The following is a 23,296-nucleotide window of genomic DNA, read 5'->3' on the forward strand; positions in this document are numbered from 1 at the left end:
GTATGTATCTATCTACAGCTACGTGAAAATATATCTTGTAGCTATAGATAGATGGTAGATATCATGTAGAGATAGGTAGGAAGGAAGGAATGAAGGAAGGGAGGGAGGGAGGAGGAAAGGAAGGAAGGGAGAAAAGATATTTGTTTCAAGGAATTGGCTCCCAAAGCTGGTTGTGGCGAGCCCTATAGGTTTTGACGAGAGAGGTTAAATGTCTAGATAAACTGCAAGGTCAGCACCAGCTGCAGCCCCTGGTCAGCCCCACACACCTGGAATCTAGCCTGGTGCTGGGGAACCCCAACTGGTAATGGGGTGATGCTGATAATTTATCCCCAACCCAGCTCTGTTGACCTGAGCAAAGAGTTGGGGCCCGAGTTGGGAATGGGTGACAATGGGCCATGCTACCATCAGTCTGCCCATTGCCAGCCAGACCCCATGGCCTATTGCCCCCATCTCCTCGCATTCCAGGGACCCGTCCATTATGGTGAGTCTCACTACAGGGGAGCCGCATAGCTGGGAGCATCTGCTGCCTTGAGGTGGTAAGCGGGGACGCCTCATTATAACTCCCTGTTATAACTCCCCCCAGCCTAATGTTTTCTCCTCACCGTGTTCAAAGGATGCGGTTCCCATGACACTCTGTCCTGTGATATTTTTAATCAAGAGCACGGGAGAGCGTGTGTCTGATGCACTCCAGATATTCAGAGATTGAAATGGTTTTGTTCTCATGTTTTCTCTTTTCAATGCAGGGTTAAGTCAGATCCGCCCGAGGAAGATTCTGCCCACGTTTCCCTCGAGCTAGTCTGCAGGCCCCTTCGGCTGGGACCCTCTCCCAGGAGCTGCCCATCTGCAAACAGGTGCGTGCCCCCTTCCTGTAATGCCGTCTTCCGGCATACATTCTGCTCCACCTGACCTGGTTCTCAAACCCAGAGCATCTCGGAGGCCTGGGGGGCTAGGGGTGGGGGGCACAGCCATGGGCGGCAATGTGGCCTGGAGGGGTGTCCGCTGGGGAGCTGTGGTCAGTAGAGAGGAGGGTCCACACCTGTCCCCACCACTTGGTTCCCGGACCCCTCTGTGTTTTTCACCTGCCCTCATCCTGTCCTTTCACTGAGATGCAAATCAGCGACTGTATGATAGATAATTAATAGACTGATCAGCCAGCGAGGGAGGTAAGTAGATAAATAATTTTAACGATCCTTGGGTTGCCCATAAATTCCCTCACCGCCTTTTTATTAAACGCTGTTTACAGGCATCATTTATACTGCATGTCATTTTGCGGACCCCTCCCCCACTTCCTTAGCGGCACCCACCAGGTCTGACCTGGGGTGGACACGTGGGTGGCAGCAGGTCCTTTCCAGGCAGGGCCTGGTCTGGCACAGGTGACGGAAAGCTCTGCCCGGGGAGCAGGGCTGGGTGGCAATGGACAGACCACGGTCAGGGCCCCGGTGCGGCTACAACCTATATTTAGGCAACTGGGGAAACTATTATGCTTGGCGCCTGTTCTGTAGGTCTGCGCTCGTTGTTCTCCCCTGGGACGGCTTCGGCCTATTAATAGCCTTGGCTGAGGTTTCCTCGTTGCTCCGAAGGCCAAGAGAGAAAGTGGGTTAATAAATATAAAAGAGGGCCTGGGGCCAAACTCTCTCCCAGACTCTCCGAGAGCCGTGGCTGCCGAGCCCGGATAGGGCATGGGGTTCCCTTCACCCCAGTTTCCTGCTCCCCTACAGAGGCCCAGTGCGCAACTGGCCGGTCTGAGGACCAACGTGGAGAAGTGCTCCCAGGTTTCCACGGAGCTGGGATGGAGGGGGCCCTGGTGGGAAAGGCTGCCATCCGCATGGGGCAGAGGAGGGGGCTTAGGTGTGGCCTCTGGGCATCTAGGAGGAGACCGAGAGGGAGGGCGTCCTTGGCTTCCCTGCCTCCCCTCCTACCTTCACCCCTTCCCCATCATTTTGCTCCTGGCCTTCTATGCCGACTCATCGATACGTGGAAGAGAAAGGGGACGAGGCCCTCAGGATGGTCACTGAGCCAGATCCCTCCCTCCTGGTCTTGTCCCCAACTCCTGGGGTCTGAGGCAAGAACAGTTCAGCCTGAGTTAGAAACATTTGTATGGGGAGGATGGACTCCCAGGAAACAGAGCAGGGAGGACACAGGGTAGCTGTCCAAGGACGGGTGTACCCAGGGTCTGCCCACAGCTGAAATTCGAGAGCATCAGGTGTGTGCTGGCTACTGGCGTCCTGGGCTGGGGGTTATCAGCGAACACTGCTGAGGGCCTGGAGCTGGGAACAGTTCAGTCCCTGCCTTGTTTGTTCTCAACATCGTGCTGTAAGGGACACTCCTAGAATCTGTCCTCCTTCGGGTTTGGAGCAGGGCGCGGGGAGGTCACTGCCACCAGCTCCTACGTGTATGGCCACAGCAGCCTGCTGCGTCAGAAAGCTTTGCGCCTTGTTGTTTGACTCCGTCGGTTTCGTCAGTTGGGAATAAAGCTGAGCCGTGGGTGTCGCTGCTTCTGTACAGCGGGACTACCCAGCCTAATGTTGGTGTCTCCTGCAGACCTCCAGACGGTCAGCTGGCCCGTCTCCTCGGAGGACAGCGTTCGCCCAAGGCAGTGAGGGAATTTGGACTGAGCGGAAAGCCTTTTGAAGCTTCACTCAGTGGAATTAAAGTCTGAAAAATGGCCCAGCAGAGGCTCCCTGCCCTTTCAGGAGTCTGTCTAGCTCAGAGCTGTGCCGCTCGCCCTGCTGCCTGCCTGGCCCACGCAGGCTGAGTGGGAGGAAGACGGGCCAGGAGGCAGAAAGCGCTGACGGGCGTCTTTTCCAAACGCTTCCTCCCTCTGGCAATTCGGAGGCCTGCTGGAGGGGTGGCCACCCAGCCTGTTTCAATTATGTTCTGTCCAGAGCAGGCAGACAAGGGCACAGGACTTTCGTTAGGAGAGAGAGGCGCCGGGAAAGCAGAAAGTCTTTCTGTAACCAAAGAACATCCCTGTCGGAGCAGCTCTGCATCTCCTTGGCCTTTCTGTTCGTTTTGTGGCATTTTTTAGGGTTTCTCATCTGTTTCTGTTTGGGGGTGGGTGGAAAGGAAAAAATAATAATAAATCAGAGGTAGGAGCAAACTGCTGGTCCACGGTCCCTTCCCCCTGTGAAAGGCATCACAGCAGGGCTGGGCCAGGCCTCCCTGCCGCCATCCCGTGCTCTGGGACCCGCAGCACCTGGTCAAGGGACAGAGCAGGCTGGTTCACCCACGGGAAGGGGCCTGGTGGGGAGGCGGACACTCCGCCTCTCCTGAGAGGCCAGTTCAGAGCATCGTGCTGACAAGTCTTGCGACTGCATGGTTACATCTGCTGCCATGGTTGAGCCTCACCCAGCCCCATCAGAACCGTCACCCCCCACCGCAGATGAGGACCCTGCAGGCTAGTAAGTGAGGGGCTGGGACTGGGACTCACATTTTCTGGGCCTTCTGATCCCTCACTCATTGTGTGCCATGCGGAAGTGGTTTGACCATGAACTGCCTTGGGAGGAACACATCTGTCTGACTGTGGGCGTGTCGGCCCCAGACTGGCCTCCTTGGGCAGCGGTTCGTGCAAGACAGAGTGGGGTCCCCGGGGTAGGAGCCCCAGTGTTTGGGGAGCTGAGTGAGGGCGTTGTCACTGGAGTTTGCTGTGTCCTTGGTTTGGAGTCAACACTGGAGGCCTTTCATGGAGTTGTGCTGTGGCACTGGGGTGTGTGTGTGTGTGTGTGTGTGTGCAAGGGGGAGAGACACGCTCCAAGCTGGCAAGGAGTTTCTTTCTCAGAAATCTATTCCTAATCCTGAAATATGAAGGAAGTAGGAAGAGGGTGTTGCTGTGGTCCAGTTGCTGTCAAATGTCTGAGCGGGGAGGGAGCTGGGGATCTTCTTGTCCAACTCCCTCCTTTTATGACCAGGAAGGAGATTGGGGTCTGAAAGACCCATAACTTGCCCCAAGGCCCTCAGCCAAGTGTGGAGGCAGCTCTCCTGAATCCCACGCAGGACCTTTGAGGCATGGCGTCACTTTCACTTACCATCAGAGTAAAAGTGGTACTTTCAGTGACTAGCACTCCTGTCCACCTGGTCCTCCCGTTGGGACCGGACAGGTGGAGGTGTGAATTAATTTCACAGGGGTCCCTGTGCTCCTGAAGGTGAGTGGGTGAGGTCAGAGGCTGAGTGCTTTGTCTGCCTTGTTTCCAGGAACTGAGCCCCCAGCCATTGGGCAGTGGGGCAGTGGGGGGGGAGTCGATGATTGGTCAAAAACCACCAGAGCAGTGCCTCCTGCCCTGACTGTGCCTCAGGCCCCTGGGTGGGCGGACGGCGGCCCTGCTGAGTAGGCACTGGCTGACGGTGGGGGCCACCTTGGGCCGGTGCCTGGTCCCCAATTCAGGGGACTCTCTCAGTGTCCTAGGAATGAGTATGTCACCTATCAAGAGAAACGGTGTGAGGCAGGAACCAGATGAAAGGGTGAGGGATTTGGTTCTCCCACAGACACTAGTGGGTGTGAGCACATCCCACTCTGAGAACACGATTCGCCTTCAGGGTGACCTCATTGCGAGAGCCACCAGCACCTTCGAAGGTTCACAGAGTGGGAGCTAAGAGTGCTGGCTCTCTGGTTGTTTCCCGTGTCTTTGCTTCCAAAAACACTTTCACCTTCCTCCCCTGGGGCTGTCAGGGTCTAAAGACCTTCAGTGGGATCGTTTCTTTTCTTTTCAAATTAAAACAATCTCTTAGTACCTTTTCATTATTACATAAGCAATAGATGTTTGTTGTAGAAAATACAGACAAGAAAAACGAAGGAAGAGCACATACCCACAATCCAACTGTCAGAAACAACCACTGTTTACACCTCAGTGTTTTGTTATCTTCCAAATAGTTTGCAAACATAGAGCTTGCAAATTTATTTCACGCTATAGTCATTGTTTTGTAACTGGGTTTTGTTGTCATTGTTGTTGTTGCTTGACAGTATTTTCAGGAACTTCTTTCTAGGCTGATAGCCACCTCATTTTTAATGATTGAGTATTATTTCACTGTATAGAAGTACCCTAATTTCCTTAACCAATCTCCTCAGGTGGGTTTACAAAGACTAAAACCGGCTTTAGCCACTGACCCTATTTCTAAAACCCTGCACCACACTTTAAGAAAGCAGAAGATTAATTTTCCAAACAGGAATTAGGAGATGATTATTCACATTGTAAAGGTGTCTGCAAACATACCCTCCAAAGAGCGTCTTTGAGAAATGGGCTTCTCCAGGGTATTATTGCAGCTACAACATATCAAATACCCATTCACACCGGACTGCACGGAGGGTGCCACATCTGGCTTCCCATCCATGTCCCTTCATTCATGGATGTCCTTCTCAGGTCCACAGAATGTGTGTGTGGATGTGAACACACACTAGCAGTGCATATGCATACACACGTACACATGTACATGTGCACCCACTCATGCACATGCACACGGGCTCACACACATGCACACAACACGTGCTTACGCACGTACACATACGTGTGCACGCTCACACATGCGTACACTCATGCACATGCACATGTGCACCTACACACAGATTCTGGAAGCTTTTCCCCACTGTCGGCTGAAAGGTGATGTTAATTTAATTCATTATTAATCACATCTGTTTATCAGGTGGTCTGCTCCCAGCAACCATTACTGAGGAATAAATTATCATTTCTCTCTAAAAGATAAAGGGAAATGGATGTTGATGAGGTGAGGCAGGTCAGTGCTCCCAGCCCACGTGACTTATTATTTAATGAGACAGACAAGCCTCTGAAGAGAAAATGCTTAGGGACTTTTAATAAAACCAGGTTTGAAAGCCCCAAATCCCCAGCCTGCAGGCTAGTGTCCACAGGCTTAGCATGGAGGGCGGGGGTGGGGGGCGGTCCATGGTGGTGTCACCATCTATGAAGTGATGTTGTAAGCTCCCCTAAGAGCATCTTTGCCCTGACAAGTCCAGCTGCAGGCCATGCCCCCAGGCTCGCCACTTCCTCTAGACCATTCAGAAGAGAGCAAGGCCTAGCCATGGAAGAGTGGTGCCCATAGGGGGCAGTTTTGTGTTTATTCAACCATATACCAAATGAACCACCAGCAAACATACTTCTGGTATATTTGTATTCAATTTCAGGCTATATATGTATTTATTTATTTATTTATATTTATGGATATATATCATATATGTATTTTTAAATAGTATATTGGGTTGAAATTCACATAACATAAAATTAACCATCTTAAAATGAACAATTTAGCTGCATGTAGGACACTCACAATGTAGTGCAGCCATCACCTCTATTTAGTTCTAAAGCATTTCCATAGCCCCAAAGTAAAACCCCTCACTCAGGTATATTTTTGATTAATATTTATAGTTTTAGGTATGAAAATATGAAAACTTATAAGAAAAGATCAGCATAATTTAGCTGTAGTTATACAAAATTAAGCCAAAATTAAGGTTTTGCCAGTCACTGCTTACATGACTATGGGTTGGTTACCATTCTCCTATAGTCTTAATTTTCACATATATTAAATGAAGGAAATTTTTTAAAAAAACTTCCTAGGTTTAATCTGTTGATGAAATTAGACCATATGTAAGGATAGCTTAGCTCTATAGCACAATACTTGGCATGTAGTAAACTAAATGATCTCTCTTATTGTTAAAATATATATATGTTTAGAGTTACTTTATTTTAAAGGTGCCCCAACTACCAACAACCCTCTCCCTCCCTCTCCCCTAAAAACAAAAACTTGAGAAACCAGGGCAAGTTCAACAGTGTAACAGTCTGGGGTTTGACATAATTCATTCACTCACTCATTCTTTCAGCACCTGTTTATGGAGTGCCTGCCGGGTACTAGAAACACCCTGTTTGAACCCTTGCTCTGTCTCTTATTAGCCAGTGACCTTGGGCAATTTATTTAATCTCTATACCTCAGTTTCTTGTCTATAAAATGGGTTAATACCATCTTTCTAGAAGAACTGTTGACAGGATAAAAGAGGTACTTATTGTATATGAAGGAACGAGGACAGTGCCTGGCACACGGTGAGAGCTCAGTGTACGTACAAATCTTTTTAAAATTTATTTATTTATTTTTTGCGGTACGCGGGCCTCTCACTGCTGTGGCTTCTCCAATTGCGGAGCACAGGCTCCGGACGCGCACGCTCAGCGGCCATGGCTCACGGGCCCATCCGCTCCACAGCATGTGGGATCTTCCTGGACCGGGGCACGAACCCACGTCCCCTGCATCGGCAGGTGGACTCTCAAACACTGCGCCACCAGGGAAGCCCTAAAATTTATTTTTAATTGTTGTAAAATACGCAGAACAAAATTTACCATTTTAACCATTTTTACATGAACAGTTCAGTGACATTAAGTACATTCACGTTGTTGTGCAGCCATCACCACCATCCATCTCCAGAACTTTTTCATCTTGCACAACTGGAACTCTATTCCCATTAAACACTAACTCCCATCCCCCTGACCCCAGTCCCTGGCACCCACCATCCTACCTTCAGTCTCTATGAACATGACTATTCTAGGGACCTCATATACGTGGAATCATACCATATTTGACCTTTTGTGTCTGACTTCTTTCACCGAGCATAATGTCCTCAAGGTTCATCCATGTTGTAGCATGCGTCAGAATTTCCTTCCTTTTTAAGGCTGAGTAAGATTCCATTGTGTTTATCCACATTATATTTATCCATTCGTCCATTGATGGACACTGGGGTTGTTCCCACCGCTTGGCCGTTGTGAGTCCCTGTGCTCTCTGCTGGTGTGCATTTCTATTCATCTGTCTTGGCGAGATGGGAACTAAATTGACTTGGAAACACTTGCCAGTAGAGGTTCTCCTCTACCTCCCTTCCTACACATAAGGACAAACACACACACACAAACACAGGCCTGTGAAATCAGTCTGCAGAAGAAAGGCCTTTAGATGGCGGGCTGAAGCCTTGTGAGGGAGACCGTCTTCACCCGTCTGTTTGGGGAGCGTTTTTAAGTCTCTAGGTCTTGAAAAAATGTACCCAATGGAGGCAGTCTCCCCTGCCCCCACTTTGCACGAGGCTTATGAGGCCATATGTCACCCTGGGACATTGTCTTCTATTAACTGCTCGCTCAGCTAGATTCCAAGTCCAGGTACAGCCGAGACGGATGAGTTGGGGAATCAGAAGGGCCAGAGTGATTGAAAGGCTTAGAGCACATCCATGGGTCCTGACATAATGCGAACTGGATCTTGGGGCTGGGACCCAGAGTGCTCCCTCAGGGTTCTCCCAGGTCCACCCTGGAGAGAGAGTGTCTTCCAGCCGGAACCAACTGGTTGGGGCATGTGTTCAAACTACCTATGGGCAGGGGCCGGGAAGGTGTGGTCTGGTGGGCACAGGATTTCGGGAGCTGATGGTGAGGAAGAAAGCATTTGTTCCCCAAATGTAACTGCAGGAAATAGGGGCCATGCTTCACCCCAACTTGCGTGAGTCTTCTGTTTGGGATTTTGTCTATAAATGTAGCCACGTAAGTTGGAAACTTCCGAAATGTCAGTTCTCTCCTGAGGCCTATTTATCTTTTCTGGAAACAAAAAAAACCAATATCACTTCCCCCTTAAACCACCAGGGTCTCTGGCTTTGAGTCAAAGGGGGTTCCTGGTATTTCCCTCAGAGCCTAAAAACACTGGTTTGGAGTCTAAGACACCTTGAGAGGTTAATCACCACGCAAAAGAATAATAATTACACGACAACAATAACAATACACACTTTATCTGAAGTGCTTTCTCCACCGGTCCAGGCAGAGCTCCCACTGTCCTGATCGTCTCATCCATAAATGACTCTGTTCGGTAGATTTTTCTGTATCTATATTTTAGCCTCATTTTACCTACAGGTGGATTCTCCCCTCCCCCAGAATTTTTGCCCAAAGTATAAATGTAATTAATTTCACTTTTATTAAGAAACAAAAGATATTTTTGTTGGAACTCAGAGCTGCAATTTAGCAGGATCCTATCTCCCATTTTAGAGTGATGTCACCCATTTTAGAGCGATGTCGCCCATTTTTCTTTTTCTTTTTTTCTTTTGGCCACGCCACACAGCACGCGGGATCTTAGTTCCCCAACGAGGGATTGAACCCGCGCCCCCTGCCGTGGAAGCGCTGAGTCTTAACCACTGGACCACCAGGGAAGTCCCCATTTTTCTTTCTGATTCCCCATCTCTACTGGATTCTTGGTGCTCCCAGAGCAGTACTGAGCTGACAGGGCCTGTGTCAGTCAGCTGGGGCTGCCATAACCAAGTACCACAGACTGGGAGGCTTAAACAACAGACATCTGTTGAATATTTCCTCATAGATCTGGAGGCTGGACATCTGCAGGCTTGCAGATGGCCATCTTATCTCTGTATTTCCACATGGTCACCTCTCTGTGCATGTCTGTATCCTCGTCTTATAAGGACACCACTCACATTGGACTAAGGCCCATCCTAATGCCATCATTTAACTTAATCACCTCTCTAAAGACCCTCTCTCCAAATACATTTGAATTTTTTTTTTTCTTTTGCAGTACGCGGGCCTCTCACTGTTGTGGCCTCTCCTGTTGCGGAGCACAGGCTCCGGACGCGCAGGCTCAGTGGTCATGGCTCACGGGCCCAGTCGCTCCGCGGCATGTGGGATCTTCCCGGACTGGGGCACGAACCCGTGTCCCCTGCATCGGCAGGCGGACTCTCAACCACTGTGCCACCAGGGAAGCCCAATACATTTGAATTTTGAGGAGCTGGGGGTTAGACCTTCACTGTATGAATTTGAGGGACATAATTCATCCCATAAGAGGGCCTGACCCTGACCAGCTTCGCACCCAGGTGAGCCATTGCTCTGTCCCGCCGAGTTTGTGTCAGGGAATGGCTCCCCAATGACACATCCTGCTCTCTTCAGCATCTCTGCGTGGCAGCCACCTGGACCCTGCACCCGGCCTCTTATTTATTAGGCCATTTCCTATGTCTACCCCGTCTCCCCGAGTCCAGCTGCATATGCTGCTGGGAGCACTTCAACAATGCTGAATCCAGACAAAACTCTCCGATTACAGGCATTGCCCTCCTGCCTCTGAGCCTGGCCGTCAGCAGATGCTGGTGCTCAAATGCAGCCACCCCGCCTCTGATCGATCCGCACCACCAGGACAGGCTGTTTACTCCTGTCTCTCCTGCCATTAAGGTCAATTGCCTCAGATGGTGTGGTGCTACAGCCCCCATGGAAGACCTCCACCCTCTTCCACTCCGACCCCCGCATCCCCCCACACCTCATACTCAGGGTGTGGGGCGGAGACAAGAAGAGGTGGGTCTCCATACCTCCCAGGCTTGCCCTGTAGATGTGCCATGTTCACCAAGGACTGACTTGGGGATGACACAATCTTCTCGACCCTGGCTGTCGAATGAAACGTTGGCTTGTCCTCTGTGCCTTTGCCTGGAATGCCCTTCTCTCCCTCAAAGACCCCTTGTCCTCTGATATTGAACCCAAACATCACCTCCTCCATGAAGCCATCCTGGCACTCGCCCTCCCTTCTCCCTGCTTTGCAGGTGTCACTGTGGCTCCGTGCTCACCCATCATGAAACAACCCCGTGGCTCCTGACCTGTCTTCTCCACCCGGGTGGGAGCAACTGGACACAGATTTTGTTCAAACTCGTTTTTGTCCCCCCAGCCCACATGCGCACAGTGCCCAGCATGTTTTTGGTACTGGGGAAATGCAGACACAGTTCCTTTTCTCCACGGTGTCACTCAGTGGTGTACTGCCCATGGTGTACTGTCCACTCCTAGAAGACGTTTTCCACGTTCCCAGACTGCCTTAGCCTGCCCACATCTTCCTCCTACTGTCGTTTTGCTCCAGCACTGCTGACTCAAGTGACCTAACTCAGATGCATTTTATATCTGCTTGTGGCGAGCTCTCCGCCAGGAGAAGCTGCCGGAATGGGACGATAACACCCATTACGCCTTCCTGGGCACGTGCTTTGCTTTGTAATTTGTATGCTTATTGTTTGTTTGTTTTTTCGGTGTGACCATTGTGTATAGTAGGACAAATGGGCTTTTCTGCTTGTCTGTCCAGAACAATTCTGAAGAGTGGGTGGAAGGAAGCGTCCCGGGCCACTGAGTCACCCTGTCAGCTTCTGTGGTCGCTGATTCCAAAGGCTCAGCTTTTTGAAGGCTACCCCAGGTGGGCCAGAATCTACACACGGGTCAGTGTGGCCAGCCCTGCCTGCTGTAAATAAAACATAACTCAGGCCTAATCCCCCATCCTGGAAAAGACACATTCCATTGTGTCATATGGCCACCTTGCTCTGTGGCCAGCACCATGACAGATGACAGCTCCACCAGATTTCCATGTGTTTGTCCTACATCAATCACTGTTTCTCGTGGAGGCCATAGCCCAGCCTGTTCCCAAAAACCCCCTGGGGCTGCCGGAGATAATTAGGAAGGGTCTCAGTGATGCCACGGGATGGCTCCCGGAGGTCACATGGCCCTGGAGAGATGGATTCCATCTTCCCTTTACCTCAAAGGGGACAGCTCCGGGATGGTGGAGGACACCTTGGCCAGGGATGAGCTGGCAATGGGATCCCACGGCAGCTGTGGAAGGTGCAGCCACGGAGTCCCCGAGAGAGAGTCCAGGGTGTCGGAGATCTGCTGGAAGCCATTCGCATTTGGCTCTGGTGTGACTCTAGTCCTCCAGGTCGGGAAGCCTGGGACCCAAGCATGGCTGCTCAGGGGAGAAAAGGGAACTCTGTGCATGCCCAGAGAAGAAAGGCAGTGGACTTTGGAGGGCACTTTAGGAAAATGAGCAAACACAGAAATGGAGACTCTGGCCAAGATCGGGGGGAAGAACCACAGCTGGTGGTGGAGGAGAAAGGAGGAGGGAGAGAGCCATGGCAAAGTGGCTGCGGAAGAAGCATGAGGCTCAGTCTGGGCATGGAATCTTCCATCACGCCCTTTCCCAGGAGCCCAGCTCCCTGGGGAGGGGACGGATGGAGGACCACTCTCCTCCAGGTCAGGAGACTGTGCCCTTTCTTCAGTGTATTCCTTTTCCTGACATTCTCATTATACTAATCATTTTGGGGTATATATCTAATATAAAGTCTGCCATAAAGTAATGAAACATGGCATGACTCTGGCAAATGATGTGATTATTACATAATGAGACTAAATGCCCTAAACCAAATGAGAAAATCAAAATCAGATTGTGTGTGTGTGTGTGTGTGTGTGTGTGTGTGGTGATGTTGGTACCTTTTGGGGGGGCTAAAACTTTTTAACTTTTTTTGCTGATGGCAGGTCATTTTTTTAAAAGTTCTTTTGTATTTTCTTTTTGAGTCTGTGCACTAGGGAGCCCCATAAATTCTGAGCTGTGGAATCTGGCTGTGTCAGCAGTCTGCAAAATGAATTGATATTAAATGCAACGAAAGTTCCTCCTATTCACCTCATTTCTGCCTCTGCCTTCCTCTAACCCCTTCTCACTCAACTCCCCCACCCCAGACCCCCCAGACCCTCACAAGCTGTAACTGAAAAGTGGAATAGAGATGGCCATCACTACTGGGAACGATGCTGGCACATCTATTATGTGAAACCTCATTAATTAGGCATTATTGGGCTTCCCTGGTGGCGCAGTGGTTGAGAGTCTGCCTGCCGATGCAGGGGACGCAGGTTCGTGACCCGGTCCGGGAAGATCCCACATGCCGCAGAGCGGCTGGGCCCGTGAGCCATGGCCGCTGAGCCTGCGCGTCCAGAGCCTGTGCTCCACAGCGGGAGAGGCCACAGCAGTGAGAGGCCCACGTACCGCAAAAAAAAAAAAAAATTAGGCATTATTTACAAACAGCTGCACTTTCTCATTGCCCTGCCACAGACAGACGGATACCCCCAAACCTGCCCATGCATCCCACACTTCCCAGCACTCTCGTAAAGCACTGTCACCCACTCACACATGGACACACTAGCCATTCTCACACAATCTCCATCACTGTCGGCCGGGGTGGGCATAAGTGCCAGACCACTCCCCGAGCCATGCCCTGGGCAGCTTCTTGGCCCACGTGTCCCCTATGGGATGGACATAGCGTGGTGTGCAGTGGTGAAGGCTGGGGGTGGGCAGGTCAGGGAACCAAGTGAAGTGGCAGGATGGCTGAAAACTCAGGGAAGAACAAATAGCACAAAACGTAAACCAACAACTTCTGATCCTTCGCTCAGCACCGTATCTTAGTCAGACCCCACGGTTTTGACTTTGAATCAGGCAATGCTTATCCCAGATTTTCATGGAAGCCCCTCCCCCTTCCCCAAGCTGGAAAATAATTGGCTCCCACTCAAAATCTACAAAGTGGCCAAGGTGGCAGGCATCCTCCCTCCCTCACCTTGCCAGGCTGTGCATTAAGTTTTTCCTCCTGCCCTCCCCACAAAACGAATCTTGATTTTAGAAATCAGACCTGGCAGCTGTATCTCATCCTTAACATGCTCCAGTTGCCAGGATCTGGAAAATCTGCTGTGGGCAGGCAGGATTTCCTCCAAATGCATTTCTAGCATTTGAGACCCTGCTTCACACACACGGCAGATTTTATCTGCATACTGCACGTTTCACGGGCCCCAGCCACCGGTGTCAGGAAAAACTGTAGCCTCCAAGAAGATCCCCCAATCTGAGCATGTCCCGTAGTGACCATTCTCTCTCATGTGGAGCCTCTGACATGGAACAAGTGAGGTTGGAAAGGTGAACTGGGCTCTGAGCAAAGCTTACACACATCATTATCCAGTAGAAAATCAGGCTGTTTGTACTGAGTATTGATCTATTCCATAGCAAATCTTAGTCTACCTACCTCCAGGGAAGAACCTCTTCCTCCTGATGAACAAAACTTTAGGAAGTTATTCAAACAGAGGGCTGGTGGGGAAATGAATTAAAACAAGCGACAAGCAATCGTGTTTCAGATTTGTTGAAGGCAGATCAGTGGTGACATGAGCCTTTATAAGCACTGTCTGCTGTTTCCAGGTGATAAATGAGTGCCATGTGCTTCTAGGCATGGGACAGAGATGAGCGGAGGCCGTGTCACCAGCCCCCAGCCTGGAGCTCGGGAGGTGGCTGGCAGCCCGGGGCCCCTTTGCGCCGCTGTCCATGGTGCTGAACTCTTGTTCTCTCACACCCCGTGTCTTTCCTTGTTTCTCTGGGAAGTGAAGGCATCTACAGAATTAGGGTACAGCTATCTGATGCCGGGATTTGATGACAGGTGTGCCTGTTCTAATCTTCTAGATGGCCCTCCAGTCCAAAATTCTGCCGAGGGGTTTCAAATGTGGAGAAACTTAGGAAAAAGCAGTGACCCATTGAAGGAGAGTAGAAAGCTAGTTCAGTTGGCTGTGCTTTTCTAACTGTATGAGGCAGCCATGTAGTCACAGTTGGAGACACTAGTGGCCTGCAATATAAATACTTACCTGTCCTGGCAGCTGGATGGATAACCATATGTGAGACAGTGTCATTGCCTCCCAAGTTCTAGCCAACTCCATGCCAGCTGAGGGCTCTCTCTCTCATCCCTGATTCAGTTCCCCATCCTGAATCAGTGCTGAGGCTGAAATTCTAATGAGGATACCTCCCTAACAGCCCTCCCCATGTGTCTCATCTCATCCCTCTGGCTCATCTGGGGACCACACCATTGCTACAGAGTAGCCCTCTGGCTTATTCATCATCCCCCTGAAGCAGCAGGTTAATGAAACAAAGAGTGTCTTGGCGTGAGCAGCAGATAAGGAACTGGGACAATTGATGCTGATCCCTATGTGACCTTGTGTGAGTCACTATCTCCGCAGGCTCTCAGTTTCCTTACCCATTAGATGGAGATGGTGGGACCTTCCCTGCCAACCTTACAGGGTTGTTGGAAGGTTTAAATGAGGCAATACCTTTAAGTGGCTTTGGAAAACTGTGGAATATAATGTAAATGTAAGGCATTAATAATAGCAGCATCGTAAAAGAGAAGAGCCTCCTGAGACCTGCATCTCTGATGTTCCAGCCAAGCAAGTGCTTCAGGGGCCTCTTTTCAGGGGTGGGGATCAAGGACGAGGGAAAATCTAAAACCCCATAAAGCCAAAGGAAGGCTTTCAGAGAGGAATTATCTTTTATACCAACTCCCAAAAGAAAGGCCAGATTCCAAAATGAAGTCTATTTGCTTCTTATTTGCCTAATATAAAGGGAGCAGGCGATTTCTCCCCCCACCCCAAATGCGGCTTCACATTGGTGGAATCAGAATACAATAGTCAGAGGTCTCTGGTGGCAGAACTGAGCGGAGGAAAGAAAACAAAAAGATCTGTTCTAAGCATTCGGCATACTGCTGTTCTCTCATTATCCAGTGAGAGAAGCCCAGTGTTACCCTCTGAAGCACTGAATACCTCTAGGGGCAGTACATGGTGTGTGTGTGTTTGTGTGTACAGTGCCAAGTATAAGCGTGAGCATAGATATATTATCATTATAGACTAACATTTTAATTCCTTCAGTATTTATTGAGAACCTTCTATGTGCCAGTGCTACTGGTACAATTCAGGGCCAGGCTCGGGTCCTCTGGTTGCTTTCAGGGTAGTGGGGCAGGGCAATCAAGATGCAGTGTGATAAATGCTGCACTGGAGGCGTGAGTGGTCCCACCATACTTTCTGGCTCTGTGAAGGGTACACACTGATCGTCTTCATCTTGCCTCTCTCCCAGTCACCACCCGTAGATGCTCGTTAAGTCCTGTCCTCTGATGTGTCCTGGTGTCCTTGGAGTCCGTGGCTTCCTTTGACTTTAAAACAAACCCCCTCTTACTTTGCAATGATGACTGAAGGTTCATAACAATTTAGAGTAACCCCGAAACAGTGATCACCCACGAAAGCCTCAGAACTAGGCATTGGGCAAAGTTGGAGTTGGGGCTCCAGGGTCTGGCTTTGGGGTTTCTAAGTTGCAAAATCTCATTAGGTTGTGGGAGCTGGTTATGGTCAAACCCATGTCTCCAGCCCAGTAGCAAGACTGAGCATTGTGAAATTCAAGGTTTTGCTCCATGGTAAAACTTTTACATCAGACCGTCACACGCAGCTCCAGCCTGCAAAGACAGTTCCCTCTCTTCCCACTGAACGTGGAGGAGCCACATGGGGCCATCCGGAAGAGTTCTGGAAGTGGTCAGGGGAAAGGGCTGTGTTCCCTCTGTGCTCCATGAGTACAGGGACCCTCCTACACTGCTGCCTGTCCCTGAGAACAGAAATCAAGGGAGACTTCAGAGATAATTCGGTGTTTGGTCCTGCTTTCCAGGCAGTGAGCCATTCCAGAGCCCTGCAGGGCCTGATGCTAATGCAATAAGGGACTATTGGATTCGAGGGTGTTGGCTAATGATACTGCTCAGAGGAGGAGTATCCCCGACCAGGAGCATTTGCAAGATACTTCAATAAATTCCCACACTTGAAGCAAAGTGCTGCAAATACCTCTTATATTTAATTACAAATCCATGTGGACGAGCTAACTGAATGCAACTCCACAACAACTTTCTCATCTCTCACACTCCAACTCAACTGATGAAGTTACCCCAGAATCCAAAATGAGGCATTCCAGAGAGAGCCGTAGGTCTTTCCACATACCCAAGGCAAACATGAGGCAGAAAATAACCTCAAAAAGAGTGCTCCAGCGACCATATGCTTTAGTACCCCAGCCATCAGAGCTGACGTTTATGCTATTAATTTTAAAAAAACATTATTTCATCTCTATTAACTTAGACTTGTTTGGGGCCAGCCAAATAGCTCTCTTCCTTAACTGAAGGCTAACGTTTTATTGCGGTCCTTCACTCCCTCAGCCCTTAACACCTCACCTTTTATTTGCATTTCCTCTCCTAAATCCCAGGATAGGGGTGAGAAGCATGAGGAGAGGTCAAGCAAGTGAATCCTTCTAGAAAGGCAGGAAGCCACACAGGCTGAGCTGACCCACCAGCTGAAGAGCCCCCCCTCACCCCGGCATAGATACCTATTCAAGCACGCTGCCCGTTGCTGGGAGAAGCCAGCCAGCATTGTCAAGGGCAGAGTGACCAGAGCTGAGGGCATGCAGGAATTGATTTTGCATGTGTGGCGGAGCATTTCCCTCCAGTAGTTGTCAAACCCAGAGAAGAAGCCTCTGGAGGTAAATGAGATGCACATAATCTATGCTTGTCCATCTGCCTTGTCAAACACTATAGCTTCTCTGAGTTGGGTGACCCTTAATCCTAAAAACCATTTATTTCCCTTGGGCCTGACCACAGAAGGCCCCTACTGAGGGTCATTTGTCTCAATCGCAGACTCCACTTGCTAACTGCTTGTGCCTGGAGTCCCTCCCTTGACTGTATGGAGAATAAGCATTGCAACCTCAAGCATGTATGGAACTGCTCCCCATGTGCCAGGCAGGAGGCTAAGACCCGCACAAGGGCCATGTAATCGCATCCCCTCAAGAAACCTATGATGCTGGCACAGCAAGAAGAGTCATGAATCTCCACTTTCCAGGTGTGGAAACCAAGGCTCATCCCCTGCCGGACCTCCAAGGCTTAGAAGGTCCTGCCGTCCCTCCCCCCGTCAGCACCCACTGGGCTTTTTCTTCTCCTTCTTCTGGCTGAACACTACCAGGCACTCAGCTGTTGGAGGAGCCTGTGTTCAGAGGCAAGAGCTGGCTTTCCTCGTATCCCTTTCAGGGGCGGGGTTGGAGCAGTCCCTGGCCACCCCTAGCCCCGCGTTATTAGTTATTTTTAGCAATCAATGTTATTGATGCCGTGTTCACTAGAGAAAGCCACCAGAGAGCTGTTCTTCCAACTCATTACATTTAGAGTTGAACTATCCCCTTTTTATATAAATCCTGACACATAAAGATAAAATACACCACTTTCTGGGGGAAGCTCCGAACCAGAGGCTAAGAGCAGAGAGGTAGCTTTGAGTGCTAGAAGCAACTTTAAAGGTGACTCCAAAAGGTGAGGTCCTGGAGACCTGTCCCCTGAGCCAGGAAGCTGGACCAGCGGTTCCAACCTCACGTGGAAAAGAGCAGCCCATCGGCTGTCACCAGCCTGGAAAGAAAGGAGACAGTGAACTGTGGGTTCAACAGAAAAGACAGGGCTGCTTTTGGAGGCCTCACTCTGGACGGCTAAGGGTAAAGGAGGGGGGTTGTTCCTGGGGGCTTGAGTGTTTGGCTTCTTCGATGGCTGCTGAGGCTAGACAAGGCCGCAGGATCTCAATGCTGAGTGGTCAACAAAACTGGTGCTTGCGTCTCCACTAATCTGCAGGGGAGACATAAGATCTTGTTTTTGAGAACGTTCTATGCTCCTCTCCATCCCTTTGCCTTCAGCTTCTCAGCCTTGAAGGGACAAAGATTTGGGCCAACCAGGGGGCCCCAGGATAGCTCTCTCTACACACGGACTGCCACCAAGTTGGACTTGAGACTAGAGAGTGGGCAGAGAGCTGTGCGAGACCCATCAGAGAAGTCTGGTGCCCCTTTCTCTGCCTCTAGAGGGGGTTTCTTTGAGGATATGATGGGTGGCAGAAGGCCAGAGGTTACAGGTTCTGGTGCATGATTTCCCAGATGTGCAAGTAATAAGAAGATGCCCATGATTGATTTCACCTGACTATTTCCTATGGAGGCAACATACTCCCAGCATCTCTCCCCTGGCCTAATACATTGCTCACCTCTCCTCATTCCCAGTATTTTTTATCCACACTGAACAACCCAGTTCCTAATACAAGTTTGCAATACTTATTTCCCTTTCGGGACTTGTGCTTTTCACAAGGTGTTCCTTCTGTCTAGAACGCTCTACCTCTCCCCATGATTTCTCTGATGAACTCTGAAATCAGGGAAGGTGCTGGGTCAGACATATCGATTTGGGGTCATTATATTTAGGGGGACCGGAAACACGGAGGTGAATAATTCATCCCATTGGAGTGCAGCTGGTCTGGGAAGACCAGTGATGTGAAGGCAGAGCCCAGGGGAAGCAGAAATGGAAGAAGGAACAACCAGACACAGTGCTGGGGTGTGGGGGCCACCAGAGGCAGAGAGTGTCAGGAATAAGGGAGCAACTGATCATGTGAGAGGTGCTGTCAATAAGGATAGAGAAACATCTGTCACATTTTGTAGCTGGGGGGTCCCACGACAGCAGCTTGACCAGCATGGAAGGGCCAGACATCAGCATGCGGGTGAATGTGAGAGCATAAAAGGGGGCAGTGGTTTTGGGGTTACCCTCTTGGGAAGTTGGGTCTGGAAAGGGAAGGTGGGTTGGGATAGCTTGAGTCATGGGGGGACTTTCTTTGGATGGATAGACAGATGGGGCAGACCTCTGCACCCATGACTTCTCTCTGCCTTGTGAGTGTTTGTTCCCCTATCAGTCCTCCTGGGTGGCCTGGGGACACCTGGAGGGCTGTGACTGCCTTTTTCATTTTCCTTTCAATCATCCAGATGTTCAGTGAGAGTTCACTGCTTTCCAACACGTGTCAGGCACCGTTCTGGGGGCTGAGGATTCAGAGGAGAACAAGACGCACAAAAGTGCTGCCCCAGGAGCTCCCAGGGACTGAGGGAGGGGACAGAGGGGTGCTTGGAGGCTAAGTAAAGTGGGGAGCAGGCCTCACAGAGGAGGTGACACCTGAGCAAAGACCCAAAGGTGGAACAGCGAGGAGGACACTCTGGAAGAGAACAAGTAAGGGGAGGCCAGATGGGGCCTTCTGAGAATGTTGGCTTTACTTTGAGTGAAATGGGGGTGTTGGAGGGGTTTATAGCCAGGTCATGGCACCATCCAACTTACTTGGAAATCGATCACACTGGCTGCCATGTTGCCAACAGACAGTGTGTCCTAGGCCAGAGTGAAGCAGCTGGACCAGGTGGAAGGTTTTGCTTGACTACAGCCAAGGTGATGAACGGTAGAAGTCCAGCTGTTTCAAGGGTGGACTCCCATGGCCTTGATGGATCGTGTGTGGGGCGTGAGAGAAAGACACAAGCTTCAGCTGTCCCTAGAGTCATGGTCTGAGCAAGTGGAGGTCACTCAAGGAAATAGGGACAAGTTGGCTCTCGGAGATTTGGTTTTGGATGGGTTAACGTTGGGACATGTCCAGATGGGAAGGTTGAGTTGACAGGTGGACACACCTGCCCAGGGAAAGACGTTCATCCGTAGTGCCCAGGCGGTGCTTAGCTGGGGGTGCTTGGAGCATGCTTTGGAGTGAGTGCATGTTGGGCCATCAACTCTCTGAATGTTCCTTCTACACGGGCCTCTCCCATCTCTCTGTGTCCCCTGCCCCTGCCGCACATCTGCAAGATTTTAGGAGCTTAGCCTCGCAAATGACCCAGGGTGCCATAGAGTAAGATAGAAACCAGTCTGATTCTCAGAATTCTGAGAAACGAGACTGAGTTTCCGTTGCCTGCTGGCATCGTGGGATCAAATTATGTGATTGCTTAGGCCAAGTCCGAGTTGAACGATCTGAACAAGTTTGATAGGATGCTGATATCACGGCATTTTACATCTCCTCCCCATTCCAGCCTTGCTGCACCTCCACATGCCTACCCCTTGGTCCACATCATAGCCCACAGCCCAGGACGAGGGCAGGGACAGGGTCAGAGACAGGATGCGGGCGCCTGTGGGTGAGATCTTTGCCTTCGTCTTGGTCACACTTGCCTTGAAATTGTCCTACTCTTGGCACATTGTGGTGGAGATACCTGCCCATGAAAACTTAAATGTTTGCAGATGGATCCAGGGTCTCCTGATTTCTCAGAACCAAGGATACTGCTGAGTACAGTTGACAACTGGATGCACATCCAAATTACTGAAATCCCACGAGCAGGGGAAAGGTGAGGGGAAACCATCAAAGGCAAAAAACAAACAAACAAAAAAACGCCAGTTACCCTGTCATTCCCTGTAGCCAGATACAAAAATAAGAATGTTAAATGGGTGGGAAAATGCAAGGCAGTTGACTCAGACCCCCCGCCCCATCCTCCCCATCTCTGTATCCCAATACAGTTCCCTTATTTCTAGAGTGTTCTTTTTTTAATTTAATTTTTTCAAAAATTTCTTGAAGTGAAATTCACATAATGTAAAATTATCCCTTTTATTTCTTTTTCTGTCTTTACTTTTTAAACTTTTTTTAAAATTGAGGTATAGTTGATTTACAATATTCGTTTCAGATGGACAACATAATGAGTCAAAATTTTTATAGATTATGATCCATTTATAGTTATTATAAAATATTGGCTATATTCCCTGTGCTGTACAATATATCCTTGTATCTTATTTATTGTTTACATAGTAGTTTGCAGCTCCTATAAAATTATCCATTTCAAAGTGAACAATTCAGTGGTATTTCACAATCTAGTTCCAAGATGTGTTCATCACGCGAACGGGAAATTCCATACCCATTAGGTAGCCACTCCCCAGGCTCTCCCTTCCCCTAGCCCTGGCCAACCACCAATCTGTGTTTTGTCCCAATCGATTTCCCTATTCTGGACATTCCATATAAAAGGAATCATTCCATATGGGGTCTTTTGTGTCTGGCTTTGCTCACTCAGCATAGTGTTTCCAAGGTTCACTGTGTTATAGCAAGTGTCAGAGCCCATTCCTGCTTTGTGCCAAGTAACCTGCCATTGGGTGGACGCACCCCGTTTTGTTTATCCACTCATCTGTGGATGGGCACTTGGGCTGTTCCCAGCTTTGGCTGTTGGGAATAAGCTGCTATGAGCATGCGTGTAGGAGTGCTCCCCTTTAAGATGCCCTCGACAAGTGTGTGTGTTGTGGGAAAACAAAATGTGAGGCCTCTCTTGTCCTCGATTTCTCCCATCCCAGAAGCTCATGGTTGGAGAAACAGGATGTAGCCAATGGTCAGCATGGCCCCCACACCAGGAAGCCTCTGGGAGGAACACTGTGGGACCTGCCCCTCCAGCAAAGGCGGCTCCTTCTTTCTCTTGTGCTCACCCACCCCACCCACAGAGCCCACCTAAGAACCGCCGATTCTCATCAGGGACCCCAGGTGACACACCTGGCCCAGGTACCTGCTGTTGACTGAGTCTCCTGTCAGTGGACTGGCCCTGTCTGGGGTCCCGGTTGGGGGTACCCACGTTGTGGATTTTGCCAAGCATGAGAGCAGAGAGGGAGAATGCTGAGCTGTGAGAAAAGGGCGTCCCAGGCACCCACGCTGATCCATCTCTCCCCACCTGCCCCCTGCTCAATGCAAACCTAATCTGGAGGAAAAATGAATCAATTGAAACCCAATTTCCATCCCTCTGCACAGACACTCCAGGGTCTCTGCGGGTTGGGGAAATGCTGTTTCGGTGTTTGGTGAGGGGGAGCTTGGTGCCACCCAGGTGGAAGTGTCACTTGATGGTCCTCCTCGTCCCCGGGGGCTGACAGGCAGGGACCCCTCTGCCTTAGCACAGGCAGGACCTCAGGGACCAGGGGAATGGGGAGCCGTCGTTTGCTTGGGAAAAAGCATCCCTTGCTCTACAACAGGCACCATCAGTGTCTCCCAACACTGTGTTTTCCTCATTCACGTAAATCTATTCTACTCACTGCAGTGCCTGCTCCAGGGTCAGAGCTTCGGGGGGGAAGGGAACCTCGCTCCTAGCTCCTTGTTCTCAGTTCTCTCTCCAAGGAGGAGAGTGGATGTGCTCCTGCAGGACCCGTGGAGGACACAGTCTCACAAGGACCAAGGGGAGTCCTCAGAGGGTGTCCCTTTGCTGGGCCCCTCGGCCCTCACTCCAGCTGGTCAGCAGGGCTGGGCTTTCTGATCCAGCTTCCATGTTAACACACAGCCTGGATTCATCCTCTTCACATCCCACACTTTGCTTATCTCAACACCAAGGGAGAGGAACCAGAATCAGCCCTGGGGCAGGGGTGGGGTGGAGGGGCGTGGTTACAGAAAGGCTTTGGAGATTCGGCTCTCTGGGGGCAGCTGGCAAGGCAGGAAGCCCCATCAGATATCAGGAGGAAAGCAGCCCAGGGGTGTGCACACTGTCACTGCACAGCTAATAAGTATCAGGTGCAGGGCATTAAGTGCCTCCCTTACAACGTGTTCTGTTCGACAGGCTTTGCCAGCCTTTGGGAACAAGCCAAGGAAGGAGGGGAGACCTGGGGAACTGAGATGGGGGCAGGAGATGGGGAGTCTTTCTCCCTTCGGGGTAGGACTGCAGGCGGCAGCAGGGGGCATGGGGAACGTGGCTGCAAGAGTGGGCTAGAGGGCTTCCCTGGTGGCGCAGTGGTTGAGAATCTGCCTGCCAATGCAGGGGACACGGGTTCGAGCCCTGGTCTGGGAAGATCCCACATGCCACGGAGCAACTAAGCCCGTGAGCCACAACTACTGAGTCTGCGTGTCTGGGACCTGTGCTC

At 50.4% G+C, this 23,296-nt stretch overlaps 1 protein-coding gene across 9 annotated transcripts in view; it reads left to right on the forward strand.

Annotated features, from left to right (window-relative positions):
- The window catches only part of RBFOX3 (RNA binding fox-1 homolog 3), a 448,026-nt gene that overhangs the window by 241,495 nt on the left and 183,235 nt on the right, over positions 1-23,296 (forward strand). For all 9 annotated transcript variants that reach the window (XM_067716017.1, XM_067716016.1, XM_067716012.1 and 6 more), the window contains exon 3: positions 744-851. The gene's annotated coding sequence lies outside the window, so the exon portion shown is untranslated. The remainder of the gene's footprint in view (positions 1-743; positions 852-23,296) is intronic.

Source organism: Pseudorca crassidens, chromosome 19, assembly GCF_039906515.1.
Source record: "Pseudorca crassidens isolate mPseCra1 chromosome 19, mPseCra1.hap1, whole genome shotgun sequence".
NCBI lineage: Eukaryota > Metazoa > Chordata > Mammalia > Artiodactyla > Delphinidae > Pseudorca > Pseudorca crassidens.